We start from the raw sequence: 18,160 nt of genomic DNA on the forward strand, positions 1-18,160 counted from the left end.
GTATTTATTGTTATCGTGATTTATTTGTTAACCAAGCTAAATAGTGCGAGCGAACAATGAAAACTTGTTTAGTTGTTTTAGAGGCATTTTCTATTATTTTTGTCCATAGGTAGTGCACATGGTTTGCTATTTAGTGCGCCACATTCCTAATATTTATTTGCTAATATTATGGTCCCTACCTTTAAAAAACATTCTTTCAATAGGTGTAGAACATATCTAAAAATTTATTTAGCTTAGCAGCGCCGGGGATGGCTCAAACGGGAGTTGATGACCTGGACGTGTTCCTGTGTGGATGGCTGGACGTAGCAACTGACCGAGGAAATCCAAGGGGGAGGCCTTTCCTCAGCAGTGGAACACATAAACGGGCTAGATGATTAAAAAAATGGTGCAAAGAGTTTCAAATCTGGGGAAAAAAGTACCATTAAACTAAAACCGAGTCATGGGCATTGGTTCAGAACAAAATATTGTATCTGTACTCTTCAACTCAAACGCGGAAGTTCTACAAAATGAAAAATGAAATGGATGATATTTCAAGAGTATCAAGAGATGCTCCACGGGTCGTTGAACTCTCCAAAACAACGAGTAAGATATGTCACAAGTTGCAAGGTACCCTTGATTTTTCACGGTTCAATAGAATCTTTCAATCGGCAGACGTATTCATTTCCTCTAAGCGTCTCATTCGAACGTTGCCGGTGCCAACATGAGCCAAGATTAGAGCAGAAGTTTGACTATCACATGTGAAAATCATGTATTCTTTTTAATACATACGTGTGAATTTGACAGTTCTTTAATCCATTTCAAACTCCGCTTTTAAGCATAGGTACCTCATTCTGTTACTCGATTCTCTATACTATCGACCAGCAACAACCGGCTAGCTATCGAGAAATTTTGTATGAAAATCTGGTCAGCGCGGCTAGCGGGCGTCGCAGGAACTATTTCTGTAGTACATTTTAAAAGTCAAACTCTCGATACTCGATTGTACCAACTGTAGAGAATTGCGCTACTGGACAAGAACTTTTGTTAAACTACGTCAAACGCATGTCTCATATATACATACTCATTTGGTTTGTAAGATTTTTAAAAATAATAAATATTCCATTCATATTCGCGTCACTGGCATTGCTGGATCTTAGCTTTAACATTTTTGTGTGGAGATGCCATTGATTTACTACACATAATAATTACTTATAACGTGTAGTAGACAATGTCAACATCATATAAAAATTATTTGTACAATCTAAAACTTAAATTCCGAGTCTTTTATCCCTTCAAAACTTCACCAGAAGCCTTCAAAAGTATCAGTGACTAGTAATAGAGTCGCAACACCAAATTAAATTTCGGTTTCTCGCCGGTCTAACGCCGGAAGCTGTGAATATTCGGCGCGACGGTTGCAGCCCCTGCAGCAGACTGCTACATCCGGTTTCAACTTCCCGCTCTTTCCAAATCACGGTTTTTAGTTCGAAAACGGTATTTTTATTTATGTTTTCCTTTTTGAGTGTGGAATAGTCGATTTTTTGAAGTTTGAATCTGTTATTCTGTTTTAAAAGGGCGGGAAAGGAAATTTTAAAAAGTAATGCAGCATTACAGCTACTCTTTTAGTGTTAAAGTTTTACAATTTAGCATACCCTTAAACTGTTTGTTTTGCAAAGCTTCTATCACTCCTTAATGTAAACAATTCTTGGCTATTCCATGCTAAGATCGAACTTACTCATATTCCATTAAATAATAGAGCTAAGGAATCAAGTAAGTTTTAAAAACAAAATTACGAAATGTGGACAAACTGAACATAAAATGCCATAAACATTTATCGTTATTTTAACATTTACTCACCTAGATAGGTAGAACTATCTAATAGGTACTCTACTAATATTATAAATCTTTATGTGAATAATAATCAATATGTGAATAAACCAAGAAAGTGTGTAAGGATCATGGCGTTCTCCGTTCTTTGTCTAACTCTATGTGAATAAGGCGTAATTTTATGTAAGTACAAATTTTATTTATGTATGTATAACTCTATAAATAACTTTAATAATAAACAAAAAACAGCAAAAATAGTCAACGAAACTCCAGTAAACCGCTCACATCTCGTTATAAATATACGAAGGTAATATCGTTTTCTCAGATATTGGCTGGAGCGTCCAGCTCAGGTGTCACGGCGAGCCTGCAACGTGACGACCACGACTCGTGATAAATAAACGTCGTTTATATTCATAACAGTTGGATAAATAATGAAGATGTATAGAAATGTCTTGGTAGTTCAAGTGATGTCACTGTTAGGATTTGCTCGGCTTATAAAAACCTATCCGATGGATAACAAATTTAGGTAAAATAGCTAGCAACATTGAAAAACTGTAGTTAGTGTTTAGATAGGGGCGTGGTATCCTGCTTATTTTATTTATTTCTATGAATCCGACCGATAAAAATGAGCAATAGTGCAATTTTTTGGGTCGAATGGTAAAAAGTCCGTAACTTCCAATAATTATATATATAGCAAAACCGGAGATCTAGTACTATTATATTATACTGAAGATTTTTTACATTACTAATCGTTTACCAACTGGGTGGTCGTAAACACATTTGTTTTATATAGGTATTTTAATGTAAACGTACTATAGTTTAATAGTAAAAAAACAAAACTTATTCAATATAGTGGATCGAAGCTATCGTTCGCACCGTCCACTCTCAGGTGTCAGTAACTTGACAGCGCACTGAAAATGAAACGCCTCGCACAGTTTACGATAGAAAATGTTTAGCTTTATTTTACTTTTGATAAAATGTTTAGTAAATACATTACTTTTTATGAAGTTCAGAATAAAAACACTCGATATGAATGCGTTCGCGAAAAATAATAACTACGCTACAAGGTTCTGCTTTAATTCAATGAAAAACGAAATTTAGTGAAAATGTGTTCTTTTATTCTGAAGGTTAAATTATTCGATCGAAGAATGATACAAGAATTTGAGGTATGTTGCCTTATCTACATAAACAACATTGAGTAAGGTCAAAAAACCAAAGATAAAAAACGTCATTTCTAAGAATAAAAACACCTAGTGTTTTGATTACCGTTGTAGATGCCATTAGTGGTCATCTCAGCTCCAACATTCAGATTACAAACAAATATTTATGCACCTCTGCTACCGTTCTTGTCTATCCCAAAATAGCCCTAGGTCTCACCGATATGGTTTAACGACCGACAACGATTTACATACTCTCTGCTGCCGGGAGACGTTCAGGTTTAATACCTTTAAGCTATCAGACATCCTCGGGATTACCTCTCCTGGTAGAAGCTTTGCGGCTGCTTATTGATCAATGAATGCACCTGCAATAAGCGCGTTAATCTAACCGTTAAGATTACGATGTTGCTCGGATTTTGTTGGAAGGCATCATGAGCTGAGGCACTATTTTTGAAATGTTTTATTATTTCACTTTTTTCATATCTTACTTATTCGTTAGCTGGATAACGAATAAATAGTATATGAAAAAAGGCAGACTAATATTTGTTTGTATCAATAGTTATGATTCAAAAACAATATAAAAATTTGGAATGACCAACGTAAAAGTAAAAACAACTTTTCGGACCCACCCTGGCGCTTAAACAAGTACTGTTTCCTAGTAGATATTTGTTTTTATATAGCTCTCTCTAGATTTTAGTTCTCAAACGAGCGGGACTCTGGACGTTTCGCAATAATTTTAAATTATGAACTAAAGCATCGCAAACTCACACCATTTATTCAAAAATATAAAATGAAACCCATCATTTCCCCACATCACAATACCATTACTAAGCATTAAACTTTTGACCTGTCATCAAATACCTGAGAATTAGCTCTACAACTATCTAACAAGGTACCCTCGTCACTTGCGACTGAATATGACAGCCATGTCAAAGTGTAAACTTTGGACTCAAGAAGCACTGCTTTAGATATTCGGTGATTTGATTTTGTAAGGGGTGTTTAGACTGTTTAAGCTAATATATAGGGACCGTTCAGTTCGCATAATGATTAGTAACTTTAACTATGCAAATTATATAGGTTGATGTAGAATATTTAATTTATTTTAGGTGTGTAAAAAATAAATAAAACGGAAATAAAAATATAATGAAGCTTGTTCAACAGCTTAAATGTGAATAAGAAACATAAATCATTGAATCTATATAAATGCATGAAATAAATGCATTTCAATTTAAATACACGTCACTTAGACTAGGCAACACAAAAAAACGATTTTACACTTTAAATACAATTAAAAACTTAGAATCAGTCCATTTATTCAATTTAATGTACCCAGGTAAGCTTAATAAGGTGTTACTTTATTATTTAATACTGCATAATCTATTTTTATCGTGTGAAAATCCGCTTACGTTCGCTTGAAACATGATTTACTTTAAAATTAACACAGTTTTCTCCTTATTTTCATGTAAATGTGTAGGTTAAGCTTATAAACCGTGTTAAGTAGGTTTTAAGCATAGCTCAGATTTTTAAAATAGACACCATATTATGCTCTTAAAATTTATTAAGTTACTTTGCACAGACAAGTATAAAATAATCAAATTCTTTATCAATATATTTATTGAAGAAAAAGCTCAATACAAAAAATATTGATACAACCATATCATTCAAAACACATCTTACCGTTTACTTAAACATTTATTCGTGTAAAATATTCCCAAACACCCGAAACGTGAGTCCCGAACCAATAATAAAACCACCCTACTCTCACAACAAAGCGATAAGAACATAAAAACCGCGAGCCTAACGTCACCAAACAAACTGTTTAGTAGCCTTAATCCTTCGGACAATACAATTTATGCCTCACATTGCAATCCTAAGCTCCAATACAGAAACCCTTTTGTGTTACACCAAAAAAAGGAGGAAAAATAAAGGAATATATATAAAACCACGTTCTCGGTTACGGTCCCGTCATTCAATATCTACTGATATCTCATTTTGCCGCGCGAATAGAGCCGAACAGAATGGATAGCGATTCGGAGACCCTTAAGAACTGGTTTAAGTTATAGAAGACGGTGAGGACGCTTGCTCGGACTTGCTGAGAGGTTGCAAGGGATCGCCGGAATGGATTTACAGGGTGGATTGAATTTGAAACTGCTGGTAGGTCTGTTTATGAAATGTTCTTACGTACCTTCGATTTATGCTATAAGACAAAAATGTAAGTGATCAGCAAAATAAACGATGTCAGAACACAAAAGGTTTAGTGTGTAGGTACCTAACTTAGATAAAGGTTTTTGGTATAGTAAGACAAAAGACGAGGATGAAAAGTACCTAATTAGAATTTAAGTATTTTTTATACTATAACCAAGTTTTATAATTAAAAGGGTTCCATAGTTAGCTTATATAATACTAAATTACACCAGGCCGATTGCTATAGTTCTACCAATAAATCTGTTTAAAATCTAACCATATGTTTTATCCCCTTCAAATTAGAAATACATTTTCACAACACAAGTATGTTGGCGACATCTCACATATTCTTGTAAAAAAGTACAAAGAAATCTTGCACCAGACCCTTTGATCCCCGAGGCTGCGGCCTCTCGTGGCAGGGAACATTGAATTTTGTGTAGCGACACATTTTTGTGAAAATATTACTTTGCCGACACGTATCAAGGCTACATTGTGTTAGTAATGCCATTGATGGAATATCATGCGATTATTGATTTTTAGCCAGTGCTTTATAAATGGGATGTTGATTGAAGAGTCGGACTCTGTTACAAACATGTTTTGGTAAAATAGTTTTGTTAGTCATATTTTTTCTAAAGATTGAAGTTTAAGTGGCTGCATTTTCACACTTCCACCACTGGATATTGGACATCTTTCCAATAATGGTTATCTAAAATAATGTGTCAAAAAATCATACAATATTTTTTAACTGGATTTTTTTCCAAATACTTGTTACTTTTTCCGTTGCCAACTCTTATTATTTGCTCCAATGTAAATTTTATTGTATGCATGTTTTAAAGTCATTTAATCCATGCAGATTATTTGTTCAAACATAAAATTCCTCCACTTAATAACGAATTATGCAGGCAAATTACATCTGTCGTAAACACTACCAAAATCAATTTCCCCAAATAAAATTCTCGCATATAAATCATTGAAAACCACAGTAAAGGTGACGTTGCATCGTATAAAAAGCCCGTTCTACACTGTCACCTCCAATCCATTTTCAATTAACGTGTCCAGAGGAGCGTTAACGCCGCCCTACACACCCGGAGTTAGGCTGAGTGCACACCGACGAGTGTTCGCACTGACAGTGTTGGCTCACAATGCGACAGATTGTTGTGATTAAACCTTATTAGGTGTTGGACTGGTGTGACCTTTTTTTTTCTTTTGTGTTCTGTTGTAATATGGGGTGTTTAATAGAGTAGGTGTGCTCTTTTGTTGCAATTGGCTTGTTGCAATTAACGACTGTAAAAAAACGGTTAAGTATTTTGTTTAAACAAACACGATTAGGAAAGATAGGTATATAAAAGGTTTTTTAACGATTATTCCTACAATATTGATGAGTCCTTGTAACGTTAGTGTGGTCACCTTAATCTATGTAATTGTAAATAAAAAAAATCCTTACTTTTAACTGCCATCAGTTTATGATGTAAATTAATACCTAAAAAATTCATCAAATAACCTTAAAAAATAACATTTAAATTTCATTACTTTAAACTGGCTGATTTATAAACAGAAAAACCATTTAAATTTAATCTCACAACAATAAAATCTTTTAAAATCAACACAACAATTTAATGTGTACCACCCCTAAAGCACACCGCCCGCCCCTTATTCAAATATCTCGCAGACGCGGTAGGATGCTAATTACGTAGCCTAGGGTGTCTACAGCCATTGAATGATGCTTCCTGTTGTAATGCGACTACGCCACTACGCTGCTACGCTGCTACGCCGCTACGCCGACAATTTGACTTAGATTTTGAAGCTTGTTATCGCCTACAGCTAAGATTTTTAAATATAAAAAGCGTATTTTTACTTTTTTTGCTACGAAGCGTCTTGTCGCGTAGATTTTTTAAATATAGGAGGCGTATTTTTTTAGGAGTTTTTAGCAGTGAGTGAGATTTGAATATAATTTAACTTGTGTAAAAAAAATTTTTTTTTGCGTGGAAAGAAAATTTTATTGCATTAACATTTTTGTACTATTTTTATTGTTTCTTGTCTGATTTTCATTTGAAAAAAATGTTACTAAAATTTTAACTGAAATGTGTATCTGGGATAATTTATTGCGAGGCATTTAGTTATAACGTTATGTGGACGAGATAAAAAAACACCTAGCACTATTTATAATTTAAGCTAAAAAAATTAATAAACTTATATTATTTTTATAAGTACGACATTATTTATAAACACCCATTTTTTCCTTATTGCACAGTAAATAAAGTGTCATATCAAAAATAGCTAAAAAGCTAAACATCAAAGTATAAAACACATTCAATTAAATAGTGCAAGGAACCGTTAAGTCGCGTGAAGAACAAACATCGTATATGAGATGTCACGTAATTAGAATTGAGGAGGCATTCATGTTTTCAAGAGGACTGCGAATGTTGCACATCTCGCACTTTTGTATGTATGTTTGTGTGTTTGTTTGTATTATGTCTGTAAAGTTTGAGAGCTTTTAGGCTTTAGTAATATCAAATATCGGTATAAAAATACAGACAATTGGGCAACTAGTGGCTAATATCGGTGAAAAGTTCGTTTTGAAAATAAGGATCTTTTTATTGGTGGCGTCTCGTCTGCACTGGATATAGAGTAAGAGTCCTGTATGAAATATTGATAGTTCTCAACTAGCAAAACCAACATGAGTAACTGAAGTGATATAGTTTATATCACACAAGCTATAATATACGAACCAGAATAAAAGCGCATTTGTTAGCCCTCTAACCCATTATTTTAGGAACTAAAATATGTTATGTGCACGTGGTTTATGCCCAAAAAGGGCTTTATTTTAAAAGTAACTCACATTGCAAACACGAAGCAGACATATTCAAACGGCCCAGACTTGCGTGACCGCATTCAATTCAAAGAACAAGTATCATTTAAGAGATAAACACGGGGCTTTTAAATTTTTGTTTAAATATTAAAAAGCGTCTGAGTGTAGGTAAATCTATCCGGCGTTTTCCAACGTTTTAATACAATTATACAGGGGTCCGGGTCGGCTAAAAGCTCGTTTATAATAACATTACTTTCGTTTTCGCTGAGAGCACGACGCTAAACCAATTACAAGGAGTTTGAACGTAGTTTTGCTATAGAGCCTATCGCGTTTCAAAGGGTAACGTTTATAACGTTTTATGTGTTTACCCTTCTTCATTATGATGAGACCTGTTTTTTAAAGAACTCTTTTAATTCTGGATATTTACGCTGCTGGTCGCAAATTAAGTTATACCAACGTTTTCCGGGCGTATGTTAAATTTTTGAAACAGTAAGCTATAGTGAAAGATTTACATTATGGCATACATTACAGAGTGCAGAGATATTAGATACTGCATCGACTTTATGCAAAGCCGATTCTAGATGACAACTGCAACTGTTGACTTCATGTCAAGGTTTCATCGTGACTTTGGACGGCGGTTGTGGTCCATTGCTGTTGTCTGTAGTTTATAAGTGTGTTGGTTGTTTTCCAAAAAGTAAATAATTGTATATATTTTATCAGGTATCACAAGAGATTCATATTAGATTTATTTTTGACGATTTATTACGTTTCGTAAAGTAGGATAATATAACAGATTTCTTGAATATTCCCTAAAATTAAGTTTATTTGAGCCCTTTTGTGATAAATACTTATACTATCATTCACAAAAATATCCTTGAAGTTAATTGAACAAAATTCACACAGAGACAGGAGAACATTTATTCGGTATCATCTGTGAGTGAACCAAAAAGTGTTTCCCTGTACCCAACATTAAGTTAACGTTGGTTATAAATCTCTCCAATGTGCGGCCAATGTTCTTTTGTTTTCCTTCAACTAGACACTATAGTAAATAAGTTAAGGATTTTCTTAGTATTTTTAAGGATTACCGCAAAAATAATAGCAGTATTCTTCTTTAAGTACATACCTTTTTTGTATTTTCGTTGCTGAAATAGGATGCTGAAACCATAGGTGCTGCTAGAGAAATATAAAGCAAATCATTGTTATGGGGATTAAAAAGTACAGTAGTGTTGGTTGCATTTGGTGATTAATTGGCCAGGATTTTCTTCTCATTTTAAATACTTTTCTCGCATTAACGAAAGTATACATATTATTATATTATTTACTTCTATTTATTTTATGTTATCTTCCAAAACCAGTCACTAATACAAATCTACTTATCACAATAATGAACGATTAGCTTAATACGGGATTACATACCACTATTTAAGATAAATACAAAATAAATTGCTACTATAAAATAAGATAAAACCGATAACCGTAATCGTTTAAACTTTGATAACTCAATGAGATAATTATAGAAAATGTAATAGTGGCATTTTAATTCTGCCTACGGCGTCATTTTACGAGCGTGAATGCTACTATAACATGGTACAAATATTATGGTACTAAAGTTCATGACATAATTATGTAGGGATAAATACCAGATACCGAACGAATGAAATAGCACATACGCGTAGGTAAGCAAGTACGTGCCAAAAGTATTTTTTGTTTTTTTTTTATTTATTCGTCAATTAAATTATAGAAACATTGCTCTAGCATTCGTTTTGAGTTAAATTCCAAATGGAATATTCTTTAAATCCTTAACGCCATATCTGGGGGCACGGAAGTGCCCCCGCAAGTCGAGCAAAAAAAAAGCGGCACGGCCGTAACATCCTTTTCTCGAAGCAATTCGGGCTATTTTTGACACCCCTATAATTTCGTTGTGGATAAAACAAGAAGCCTGGATTTTCAGCAAGTAATTAGTCATTGTATAAACACAGTATATTTAAAATTTCAGTCAATTTGAACCAGTAGTTTAAGAATGACAACTTGTTAAAATTTTGAATTTTGTCACTCACTGATTCACTGACTCACTGACTCACCGATCATCAAAAGTCTAAGGTACTTCTAGCAGACTTAGAAGCTTAAAATTTAGAATACAAATAGGGTTCAGTGTCTTAATCATGGGAAAAATTTAATGTTTTCTAATTTCGGTCCAGTTTTCTAAATACACCAACTGCAACAATAACTTTGTAATCCCATATAAATGTATAAGATTACAAGGTTACATTTGCAGTTAATGAATTATTATTACTGTAGAAAATTAAACAGGTAAATAGGTGTAATTAAGTACCTACTATATGAGGCATAACGGCAGGGGGTATAGGGTGGGTAAGGGTGTTTAGCCCATGAAACTGAACAACATTCCCTTAGGAAAATATGTTGAATTATGAAAAAAAAACGTCTTTCCATACAAATTGGACTTATGTTCGCTCTACAAAAAGAAGTGAGATGCCATCAAAAACATTCTGTAAAAACCTCAAGTCTCGCCGTAAAAAGTGGTGAGATCTATATAATACCAAGTCGATTAATCTATTTAGTCTCTACATAAAGGACCTTCTGTCTTAAGTTATTACGTATGTTATTATCATGCCAATTAAAAAAAATATATACCTTTAAAACAAATAGATCGACTTGGTCATCGCAAGAAAACACAAATTCGCCATTAACATTTCAGGAGCATTAACTTCTCGTCGTGCTGTGTAGTGTGATCATGCGATGACCAGGTCGGTCTATTTGTTTTAAAGGTATTTTTTTTTAATTGGCATGATAATAACATACGTAATAACTTAAGACAGAAGGTCCTTTATGTAGAGACTAAATAGATTAATCGACTTGGTATTATATAGATCTCACCACTTTTTACGGCGAGACTTGAGGTTTTTACAGAATGTTTTTGATGGCATCATTATTATCTCGTCTCTATGAAGTAAATAGCATATAGCTAAATAGTCTTGAATCCAGCTACTTTTCGTAAGGGGGCACCTGTATTATTGAGTTTAACTATGATATTTAAACGGCTTATGCTGCTTTGCTGCCAATTGGGCCCCAAACTCAAAAATATATGTATTGGGGTGCATACACTAATAAAATTGGTCCAAAAATTACATTATATAACAACTTAAGCATTATAGAAACTAACCACATGACTAATTTAAGCTGACATTTGTAATTTAAATTCAACACACGCAATAGTAATGCGAGTGAAAGTAGAACAACGCGTACGACAGTCGGCCTAAAAATATAACGCTCGCCGACCGAACGTCTTATATCGTCTTAAGTAGCAAGTTTCCGTGGTGTAGCGGTTATCACATCTGCCTAACACGCAGAAGGCCCCCGGTTCGATCCCGGGCGGAAACATATCTTTTTGTGACTTTATTCTGCGTTATTTTAAATTATTTTATACATTTTTACAGTATATTATTACATTTTAATGGATTAATTTATAGTAACTTTACGTTTAAAATTATTTTTTTCTACCATACCACTTCATGTCTAAGATTCCTAGCTAAAATTTGTAACCATTCCATTCGTTCTGGCATCCATTAACAGAGATCCATTCAGTTTCACTCATACTTCATGTCTTTCGATATTTACCTTGAATTAATTAGTATTTTTGACCAATTAATTGATTTAATAGCCAAGTCAGTTAGAGCAAATCTTAGCGTCTTAATATTTAAACTTAGCGCAAAATAAGTATATTAGGTCGGGGGAAAAGTCTTTTCGCATTATATTATGTATGAACTTGTAATAAAATCTCTTTGGCTTCAAAAATCACAAATGAGTACACGGTTCATTAGGTTTTTTTCAGTGAGCTCGTGAGGTACCCAAATATCGAGCTTTTTTGTGTAGAGAAAATATTTTATTACAAGTTCATACTTAGACTTTTTTCGCCTACCTAGTACCTAATATTTAACAACATATAAATATATTATTCTTACCTGTACAGTCATTAAAACTACATAACAATACATACCTAATCAACAAAGGAACAAGTAATCCGAAACTCAATTTTCAATCATAAATATTGATACTTTGACCGTTACGGGCGTAATGTACTGTGAAAAAATAAACAACTTTGGCTTAGCTTTGCCGGCTGTCCCTTCCGCCTCGCTAGATTTTCCATATTGTAGTCGGGTACCCCAATTTTGTGAAATTTGTTTGCTTTGATGCTTGATTAGTTTATGCAGAACTGTATGTTGTACTCTGGTTATACCGGCCGGAAAATGTTTGAGTGGTTCATTGTTGTATTTCTAGCTTGTTATAGAGTTTTGTAAGTTGTTTGTGCTTGTATAAATCAGATATAATTATGTTTGTATTTTTTTATAAAAGGATCGGGAATAATAGTGATGTTCATATTAATGTTCACTGTAAGCCATTCTCTAGTTTTTCACTCTCCCAAGCGTTTCTATGTTAGGTCAAAAAAATGCTTTTATTATCAATACTGTCTGGTTCTAGTATAGTTGTTTATTTTGTCTGAATACCTGTGTTATAAATCTAGACACGCGTCAGGGATTTCAGTAATAAAGATAAGCAATATTTCATTTAATCGTCGATAAATACATTATGATAAAGGTTATCTGCTAAAGGCTATTCAAGTAATGGCCTAAATGTACCTAATATCAACCCTACTATTCGCGTGGCAAATCAATATACTCGTAACAACAAAATAACTGTCAAAACATTCACTAACAATAACGTATGAAACATTACACCATCCAAAACATAAGAAGTCACTTTTGAACAACAAAAACATCAGTAATTACCTTCCCTAACCCGACCCGTAACAAAACCTAGGGAACTACTGCAAACGACTTTTTTATTAACCCGCAAGGAGAAATAAACAACAACTTATCCACACAATTAACTGGCCACAAAAGTTCTTGAAAATGTCCTCTACAATGGCCTCGTTGACCTACTGACCATAAGCCAAACATTTAACCCTCTATGACAGATGTTTTCACGGCAAAAAGTGCTCTGGAACACGCGAATTGTTCATAAATCCTTCAATGCACATTATACAATATTTGGACGACCACATGAAAGCAACAAACCATAGAATAATTAAGAAAAAATACCGGTTAGGAAATCTTTACTTCGTATATTGTTTACTCTGTGGTCACTTTTCTGAGATCGACCTTGCGTTGCGTGACAAAAGGAAATTGTGGTCGGTTTCCAAAATAACTTAATTAAAAGAGTAAGATATCGGGTTACTTCCTTAGTATTTATACTCACACACAATTATTTACTCGTTTTTTACTTTATTTCCCACGGAAGGTCGTAAATTACTTTTTTGAGTAAGTACAAGATGCGAACGTTATCGGTACTTTCCTTCAGGATATCGGTACAGGAGTCACGACTTCTTGGCACCAGTATATTAAGTATTATGATGAATTGTAACCTGTAGCACGATTCTCTATAGTCGGTATTATCGAGAATCCAAAGTTTGAGATTTAAAATGTACTGCATAAATAGTTCCTGCGGCGCTCGATGGAGGCGCTGGTCAGACTTTCATGCAAATTTTTACGACAACAAGTCCGAATGCCGAGAGTAAATCGCCGAGTCCTCGATAGTAAATCGCCCCTTTACAACATGATTTACTACTATTATCGACTATCGTCAAATTTTGTATGAAAAAACTGATTACAAACCTAGCGGATGCTGTTGATTTCCGTCGGTCGTACTAGGGAAGTATATCATAAAGGTATGACTCTCGATACTCGATAGTACCGACTGTAGAAAATCGCGCGACTCACTGCAAGAAATCGCGCTACTGTTGTAAGAGTCATAAGATTGTCATCTTTCAGTTTCCGATTATTCATTGAAACATTCCACAAGCATTTTATCAATAACATCTATTGTTTGTATAGTTATTGAATATGAAAACACTGTTGAATGCTGCATGACAATGCATCTATTTGTTGATGCCATCAATGTTATGTAAAATATCTCTTTATTAGTAACTTTTCCTGAAATGTCAAGAATTTTACAAAGGTTCACGTTATTCATTAGTTATTGTATAATGTACATTTTTGTAGAGGTAGGTAATGGTTGAATGTTTTAAGCGTTTGTCAGATGGACTAAGACCCTTTGTACACAGGGTTAGGCAATTCTTTAATACTCATCGATTTTGGTCTTTATGCGACTACCGCTATACAAATCCAGTTGCTGGACGAATGTAATCTACAGTATGTAAATATATGACTCCTAAGTATCTTATCTTCTTGTACAAAATCCTAGCATGGTTCACATTTTTAAATGTTCAGGTCTATGACCAAATATTTTAAAAACATGTGGCCAATACAACAGTACCAATATAAATGATTTTTGGACTACTCCAAAAAATACCAACGTCTTAGAAACGCCCCATTCTTAATCTCAATTCGCTCCACAATAAAAAGAAAAATAAAAATCACGAACCACATGTCCTATCTCACATTCTCCCCAAATCTTGAGCTATTTCGTTCATTGATAAAAATGTTGCCAACCGAAGCGTTTTGAGGGTCCGAATGCACCGATTGCAACATGCCGATAACTGTATTGGTATTTAGATTTTTTTCACTTGAATTGACGAAGGGTGGATGTGGTTGCGAGTGGTTCAAGATGAATACTAAAGCGTGTTTGCCGAAAAAAGAGTACTAAGTAACTTTATAAGACATATCTAACCAGAACAGTCTGCAGTACTCAATCAAAAATAGCCTCTCATCAATCCAGAATGCGTTGGTCGGGTATTAATCAATATTTTTTAATCCCTTGTTACGTATGAACACCTAATTATGGAATAGTCTCATGCATCTGTCACTGTTCGCTACTATTACTTAATGAGTAATACTCAACAATATTTGCCTGGTTTGAATTAGTATTGCGAAAAATATAGTTGGTGTAGTAGGAAGAAGAGTATATTGACCAATATAATTTCGAACCGCACACGTTCAATGATTTTAAACATTCATAGAAATTGAAACGATAAACAGATGCCTGTTCGCTTCAGTTCATTACTTGTAACAAATATGAGGGTGAATTTTCATAAGCCAAGGAAAGCAGCCGGAAATTCTACGTTTCATTCGACGAGCAATAAATACCTTGGAACGAAAGTCATTGGTTAGTAAGTAATTTACCAAACGATTGTAAGACCAATAACAAAAAGCTATGAACATAAATAAATGTATCGTCGCAATCATTATTCTTAACTAATCATCATTAAATGGTAACCTTTTTGCAAATAGACTACTACACCATGATACACAAAGTGTCTTTTTATAAACACAAATGTCCCGAATTGCGAATTTGATTGTGACAAAACTAGGGTAAAATAAAACAGAAAAGAAATTAGTGGCAGACATTTATGTCTACATTTTATTCGTTGTCTAATTACAGTAAAACATTGTAGCAGCGAAAGAACTCGTTACCACCATAAAATAAATACGATTAAATACATACTAGAACTACAACACTAGTTGTTTTACATTATACATTCTGCTGAAAATATAGGTATAACAAAACAAACAGAAATAACAATACATATCTTATTTCTCAAATAAATATTGGTAAGCGTGCTATCGATACAGAATCGCTATCATTTCATTTGATACATGACGTATGTACGTTTTTGTACGAGAGGCTACGTGACGCGGCCAATCGGAAAACTGTAACGGAAAACTGAATAACATTGCATAGTTTTATTTTTAAATGTAATTTTGTTTTAAGTTATTTGGGAATTGTTTGTTATTTGTTTTTAAATATCACAGGAATTTCCAAATTCGTCAATTTGAAAGTGTTCTAAGTTGTATTTTTTTTTTAAATCCGTTACCGTTACCAGTTTTTATGGATTTATAATGTCTCTTATTTACTTAGAATTCCAAAACCTGCTACCCCTTGCTATTTTTTCGGATAAAGTAACAACAGGCAAACGATTTTGTATTTGAAGTAAGTGATTATTAATAGTCAGAACTAAAAGATTCCTTAGTTAAATACGCTGACATGTTTTTAACAGAACATTATTAAAACTGCATTTTATGGTGTTGACAGGCTGAATGATTAACATTTTCAGTTTTCTTATGTTTTATCGTATTCGATTACAATCTGAAACTCCCAAAACAAGGCCCAGCTAGTGATAGGCATAAGGATATAACCTAATGATTGTACTGCTGAAGTTACTTTTTTTATTATAAAGCATGTATAATCTTAAAACCGTACCTTACCTACCTATTACTTGAGAAAATAATCATGCAACATAACATAGCATAACAGTAAAAAATGACAACAGTCTCACAAGTCAATAAAACAATTACTTATCAATACAAATTGATATGAAAAAGGCCAACACACCTTGGTAGGTAGAGATGATCGCCCTCAGGGAAATTTTGTCAGAATCAATTCCTAACGTTGCTAAGATAAGGAAGAAATATAGAATGATATTATTTTACGACGTTACATTTTGGGAATACGCAGCCTGGTCAAAGATTATAAAAATAAAAAATATTTTTACTTTAGTAGGTTAGCTACCTTTTAACTACAATGAAACGATGGCCATTATTGTGTCTGAACGCAGAGCATGATCTTTATGTTTTCGACTCGAATCAAGAAATTAGTTGAAATAGGATAAATATGACGATAACGTCTAGAATCACTCTATCTTTTGGAATAAGCCCATATGAAAACCTTTTTCAAAGGTACTGTAGCTTTTGAATAACTAGGTATTTAAAAAAGAAACAAACCTGTGGTAGGTACCTAATTGTAAGGGTGGTGTGTGTAAGTCTAATGCTTGGTGGGTAATTGTATCTACTACAATTAGTGATATCCTTCACACCTTAGCAGTTTCGGATCTCAACAGCTCTCAAAATATGTAGATAAGTAGACAATAGGAATTTTACATTTTCAAACATTATCATGTCTGTACATTAATCTATGAGTAAAATCGGTTGCTACACAAATCACGCGCGAGGCGTGTATCGGCGATGTATCAAGGCATTTGTTCGACCTTCACTTTGATTTACGTCCATCGCCAGTAACCCGGTTAATGGGGGTTTTAGTGGCTCTATTGATATTTCCATGATCGGAGACTGAAACAAACAGCGTGGCTGTGTTTACGATGACATATTATGTAGTTTAAACTTCTGGGTGTTATTGGTTTTTCCGTTTTTGTCAGTCGAAACATGGCTAGCTGATTCTGTAGCGTATAGACGCGACTGTTACTTTGAGGTCTTGGCTTCCAATCCCAGGTCAGTATAAAAAGTTAATTAGAAAGGGTATCTAAAAATACAGGCAAACTTTTTCAGAGTTTCAATTAGCCACCGTGTCGGTATGACCTACAGGACAAAAGATTATAAAAAACTCAGAAAATAATGACTATACCTAATTATGTTGTAGCGAGTTATTTTTGGTCAGATTACCCAAACAAAAACCGAAGTTAACAGTGGCGCCACCTACACTAAGTAACTCTTCATAACATCCATCATGTCGTCTACCAAACAAATTGGTTTTATTGTGAAAGATCATGGAGCCTGCCCCCTGATGGTTTGTCGCCGCCGTCAATTTATTCTGCTAAACGGAATAGAGCTCTCAGAGAGGGGCATGTCGGTAGTAGTTCGGAATCTTGACAGAATATCTAACTTTATTACTCCTACATGAGACTTCCATTACGGGAGATTATAGTGCTATTTTTAACAATTTTAAAAGTTGGAGGTGAATGTTCCTCAATGTAGGTATGTACCTACCTATTTTAAAATGGTGGACTTTCTGTTATAAACATATTCGGTATGTAGCTTGAGGCGGCAGATTAGAAGCTTGTACAAAAAAAATATATATTTTATAATATTTCTATTGTCCCAGTGCTATTGAGTGGACAGGATGTAACATAAAGAAAAACTTTATTATTATTTTTTTGCGTACTAGCGACATCTCTGTCATAATTTATGAACCACGATATGTACGATTTCACTCTTAATGCTTAAGTTTATCACGTACAGATGGCGCTAATAATAACAACAGTAATAAATAGGCAAATGTTAGGAAAAATACTGTTATCTCTAACAAAAAACGTTTATTAAATAGTAATAGTAATATTATTATCGAGTGACATATTTTATACTGTGTTGCTTTCTTGACGCGCCAATAAAAATAAACGAGTGAAAGGAATATTTCTTATATGACTGGCAAGTGGCAACACAGT

General features: G+C 33.9%; 1 non-coding gene across 1 annotated transcript; it reads left to right on the plus strand.

Annotated features, from left to right (window-relative positions):
- The first annotated feature begins 11,276 nt into the window (after positions 1-11,276).
- TRNAV-AAC (transfer RNA valine (anticodon AAC)) lies at positions 11,277-11,349 on the plus strand. The gene has a single exon. It is a non-coding gene; the product is annotated as a tRNA-Val (tRNA).
- The last annotated feature ends 6,811 nt before the right edge of the window (positions 11,350-18,160 follow it).

The sequence above is a fragment of the Anticarsia gemmatalis genome, chromosome 1 (assembly GCF_050436995.1).
Source record: "Anticarsia gemmatalis isolate Benzon Research Colony breed Stoneville strain chromosome 1, ilAntGemm2 primary, whole genome shotgun sequence".
Lineage (NCBI taxonomy): Eukaryota > Metazoa > Arthropoda > Insecta > Lepidoptera > Erebidae > Anticarsia > Anticarsia gemmatalis.